A 6000-nucleotide genomic window follows, 5' to 3' on the forward strand; every position below is an offset into this window, starting at 1 on the left:
TTAGGGGTGGCCAAAGTTGTGTTGCCCGCCGTAGACGACTGGTGCGGACATTATGCGAATTTTTCTTTTTTTCTTTTAAGGATATATAAATAAAGGGTGCGGACATTATGCGAGGGCGGACATTACGCGAGTGAATACGGTATATCAAAGTATTCACAGTATCAAATATATTTGAAATTAATTTGAAAATACAGTGGAACTTTTTGTTTTACACTTCACTGGATTCCAAGAAAAATTGATTTAAAATACAGTTAAATTAAAAGGACAAGAACGTATGGAACCATAATAGAGTGGTATAAAATGCATTTCACGAACTTATTAACAATTGTGTTGTATAAATAACCATAACACAACTGCGCCATATTTTATTTCTCGTTTTTAATGCATCACAATTTTCGGTGGTCGTTTTCTGCAAATTCACTTCTGCATTTTAAAAAAATGCACACTTTGCAGCACATTAAACTGAACACAAATAACGATGGCGTAAAAACATTCATGAGCACTATCAAAACAGTAGTGGAAAAAATAGATTATCGAAAACGATGATGGTCGAAAATACTAATATTTTATTTTACATTTTACTTGAAGAGAAACAATTATTTGTGGTGTTTGTATTAGTTTCGTCAAGCATTCCTAATGGAAAAAATAAAATTGTTGCTATAACCATGGACTAAAGCAGTAGAAACGGCACTCCTTTGCCAAGGACATAGAAAGGCGTGAACTCAAAAGTTGCCATGGAGTATAAATGATAACTAAAACTCTGCTGTTACGACCTTGTTTATTATGACCACCTCTCTATTATGACCCATTTCCAAGTAACTGTGAAAATTTTATTTAATTGTCTAAAATATTAAGGAAATTTGTTAGAAACACATTTGGCTGTGTTTCTCTTGGTGGTTACTGTACTGAATGTGGTGCATTAGACATCCCCTCCCCTTGTCTGATTCTCTCCTCTTATGGGCAATGGTTCCGCGGTACCTGTATGTGACACCCGTCAGCCGGCAGGAAACCATTGATATCGCTCACTCTTGGACACTCTTCCCTCACTGTTTACTTCTGTTTTTACTGGACACCTAAAAATTTTGTGATCCCAATAAACTCGAAAAATAGTGCAATTTGCAATCATTATATCTTGAAATGTGATTTTTTTTTTTTCAATCTTAAATACAAATTTATACAAATTATATGCTCTCAATTTACGAATTATGTTTTTACAACTTTCTCGGTAACGTATTTCGAAAACAGTCAAACCTAGAAAAAAATGCATAGAATAAAATTCGTTGCATATTTAATTATAAATAAAAAAATGTCTGTACTAAATTTTTCATATATTTAACCATTTTAATTTTATTGGCAAATCTCCATATGATATGCTGTGCGGCTTTTTTGTACTTCTTCCACTGTAACTCCAAGCCCTTCCAACTGCTGTTTGCTGTGGGAAGAGTTTAGTTGAAAAACTACATGTTCTGCCTCTAGACTGCATTACTGATGCCACTTATAACTCCCTTCTGAACTATGGGCATGATAGATGAGACAGGTTTGAAATGTGTTGGGTAGAGGTGTAGAAGGGGAGAAGGGAAATAAAGAGAGAGAGAGAGAGAGAGAGAGAGTATGTTTGTGTGCACGCATGTGCACATTTGTTTTCATTTGAGTGTGTGTTGTAGGACAACATCCGCAACCACGACTGCTAAGCGATAACAAAGAAAGCGTTGTCACTTCACTTAACTTTCTTAACTTCTCTGGCGTAGTATGTATATAATTACGTCCCATGTCTAAAATATTATCACTTAAATGAAAAATCCTTTCATTTTCGTATTAAAATCAGTGAAAAATGTATTTCAGAGTGTGTTAAAATATATAGTTACACCACACATTTTACAGTGTTTATGCTCATTGTGATGACAACAAATGGTTTAATATATATTTTTCTTGTTTTTTTATTTATTTTGTATTTATTTATTTATTTAAAAAGACATGTGTTCATAAAATCATTGTACATTTAGTTTTGAAACATGTTAATTTCTTGTCAGAGACATCTGAACATGGATTTGGTGTAAAAAAAATTGCATATATTACGTACAAGATCGTGTGTGTGTGTGTGTGTGGGGGGGGGGGGGGGGGGGGCGGATGGAGGGTATGTTATTCGGTCCAAAATTACGATCATATTCCCGGAACCATGAGGAGTCATAACAGTGGGTTTTCACTAGAGTCACATTTGTTCTAGTCTGTATCGAAGTATCGAAAATGCACACAGTAGCATCTTACATGCCACATTTATCTGTGACTAAACAGATGTAGTGACTTAAAAACAAAACAAACGTAAATAAATGTTCTGGATCTGAGAGCAGATTTGCAGTGAACATGGTTGTAATATTGCTGAATTAAAATAAATTTTTTTGTGGCCACTGTTCAACAACCAAAATTGTAGAATAAATATACATTTATAATGTTAATTTTAAACTTTATTTTTCAATATTCTGCATGGAAAGCAGCTATTAAAAAAAATTACACATTTTTCATAGAATGGATTTGATTTCATATAATTTTGCAGTAAGCTACAATTTCCTGTTCCAATAAATATGCTTTAAGTAATCTGTAATTCCAAATAGAATTTATATTTTATATTTTACGAACATAACAAGTTAACCCACAAAAATATTTATTTTACTTGCACTTTTAAGAAGTTTTCATGCTTAATAAGCCTGAATTTTTGAATTTTTTCAGAAACATCTTAACAGAGCAGTATTTCATTTTTTATTTTATTTTTATGAACAAATTATTTTTTAAATTGGATTTAAAATGTTTGAATGATTATCAAGTAATTCTGTAGTATTGAATATTTTTTAAATACTTGCATACTCTTGAAAATCAAATGTGCACTGCTAAATATTGTCTGTAAATGTAATGCTGATTAAATGTGGAATGTTTTTTGCGGTGACCGGCTATAAATAGCATCCCAAGGACTGGGTGGCTCTCATGCCTAATAACTGCCAGGAAGGTATGACGCTGGCATGCCTGTCCAGTTCCCCTTGTCTCACCAGTCACACCCCCTCTATCGTTTGTAAGCCTGCCTCTCCGCATTCTTTACATTAGCTCTTGTTCTTTCCAGGAATATCAAGTGATATGGGAAAAGCCAGACCCAACCTCATCATGATGATGTTAAATAATATTTATTTATGAAACAGAAATATGCTATTTGAATTTGCCTTTCATCGTGAAAAATAAGTGGGCTTGACTCAGACAAGTGCTTTTTTCCATTATTTCTAATTACTGCATTAAAATTGACAATTCCTTTTCCCAGGCTTGATTTAGCATACAGAATAATAACAAGACTCGGCTGATTGAACTGAATCCTTATGGTGCTGTTGCTGGCTCAGTGATTTATATGCATTCGTCTATGGGGAACATGTGTGTTATTTTGTAAACTTGCCTCAAACAAATACAGAATGCTAAAATGTAATCCACATTTTTATTTTGCAAGCATTGCTTTGTATTTTACCCACAATGACTGCTTACTTCATGAACTTTATTCCAGCTGCTTTAGTCACATGTTATGCATTGTCTACGTGAATTTTTTTTGGCAATTTGTACATGTGTACTTTAAATGTTTATACTTTAATTACAAGTGTCACTTAAAAATTCAAGGTTTGTAGTTACTTATTCAAATTCCAACTTTATTGGGCCTGTGAGATAATGTGACATGGAGTAATAGAACAAGCACAAAAAAAAACTTAGTACTAGTTCACACCACTGAGATAGATACTAACACTGCATAGGTCTGGGAAAAATGAAAAATATTGTTAAAACCAGTAATTGGTATTGTAATTGAAATATTGTTTTATCACTGGCAATTTCTCTGTTCATTGTTTTGTTGAGCATGAGTTGTGTTTTTTGTCAGATTTTATGAATTTAGCCAGAAAGCAACTTGATAGCATGATTTTGTTGCGGCATTAGAAAAAATTATTTTTTTTAGACTTATATTGGTTCATTTACTTTATTAAGACACATATTCCATCTTTATTTAAGTATGTTGATTATAAGCATTGTCACTGGGTACTGGGTGCCAGATTTAAATTCTAAATATCTTGACTCATCTCTATTGCCTACAATATTTTTTTTATAAGATAGCCAAAAATTAAGTGGTTATTAAATGGTTATTGACATTGTAGATAAGTTTATACATATATACCGTATGTAAGTACATACGTATAAATTGTACTGTAATTCAAATGTACATTGCTTTAAAGTATTTGCTTAGTGAATGAATAAAGTGTCAAGTATTTGTGATTGAAATTGTTCTTAAACACTCCTACTTGAACTACATGTTACGTTTAAATCTTAATCAGTAAAATGCTAAAGCTGAGCCATAACTGTGTAAACTAAAGTATAAATAGTGGGGATTTTTTTTTTTTTTGCCATCCATTATTTCTTTTATTTTAAAAATAGCAACAAAAATATTCTTGACTATTATAAATTGTGGGGAATGTTTTTTTGTGGCCATCCATTATTTCTTTTGTTAAAAATATTAACAAAAATATTAAAAGTTCCACAAAGTTTACAAATGTTGACAGCACAATACAATTTTTCTAGTGACAAGTCTAGCTGTTCAGACTCGCAAGTAGCTAGTGAAATGCTAAGGACTACCTTGCTAGGTACCACACATTCCTATAAAATATAGATGTTTGCATGTACTGGGTTCAAGAGCCTAGTCGCCAGTGCTGTGCATGTTTTTCTTTGTTAATCCACTGCTCTTAGCCATTATGGCCTTACATGATCTGGAAAGCCGTTAGAGCTTCGGTTATGACGAGAGGCTGAGGCTACCTATCCCAGCATGACCACCACCTCGACCACTATCTCACTCAGCTAACCAGATAGTTGACTTGTGTCCTTAACATTTAGACCAAAATTTTACCTATATAAAAAGTGACTCCAAACAGATAAAATTTTGGTGAACCCTCTTTCAATGGTGAAATTTACACATTTCTACCTTTCCACTTCCCAAACTTGCATCACATTGATTCCAATAGTGCAAGCGAAGGGCACACCTGTCTATCTGTAGAATTTTGTCTGTTATTTTAAAGTTAATTACTAAAACTTGCCTATCTTGTAAAAATTAATGAGTGTCGTATGTGTAGTGCATATGTACTTTCCAAATAGGTATGTATAAATTGATTTTTGCTACTCAGATAAAAATAGCAAATTAACAATAAAACAATATTTTGTTGTTTCATCGCATCATTTGCTGTGCGTACATCTTAATTGTGATTTCAGCAAAAGGTGTTACAATTTTGTGATGAGGGTCATGGGTTCTATTTCAAATCCCTGATGAGATTAGTAATTTATAAAAATAAGTAGTACAGAAAATTTGACTCATAACATTACCTCTACCTAATACCTACAGTACACCTCGTCTCCCTTTATTTCAGTAATTTTCTTACGTCGCTGCTTTTTCGAAAATTAATAATATTTTGAAAATACTTTTTTCGAGAAATAGAAACTATTCTGTATTTATCCTAACCACAGCATCCTTATATTACTATTAATTTCTGAAGAGTAAAAAAACTGTTTATAGCTTGGATTACAATTACAATTGATGCACCCATCACCATTTTTTTTTTAAAGTTGTTATACATGGAGTTATCACAGAATCAGCAAACCTAACATTCACAACATGCATTTCCGAGGCCGCGTTTGTGCATGTTCGGTATAAATATTACAAATTTGTTTCGTATCCTGAAATTTCACAAATATGCAGAATAAAAAAAAACTATTAAAATTTTTGGATTCTGTTCATTTTTTTAATACCTTCAACTATATTACCACTTTTCATCTTAGGAAATGCAAGTTTTGCATACACCTAGATTTAAGGTTAGATTTGGGATATGATTCAAAGTTAATTTTTCAGTTGGAAGTTGTAAAAACAATTCAAGTTTGTGGATCCTATAGTAAAAACAACTTTCCTAGGCTTCACTTTCACAAAAGCCACCCTTAAAATGAAAA

The sequence above is a fragment of the Bacillus rossius genome, chromosome 1 (assembly GCF_032445375.1).
Source record: "Bacillus rossius redtenbacheri isolate Brsri chromosome 1, Brsri_v3, whole genome shotgun sequence".
Taxonomy (NCBI): domain Eukaryota; kingdom Metazoa; phylum Arthropoda; class Insecta; order Phasmatodea; family Bacillidae; genus Bacillus; species Bacillus rossius.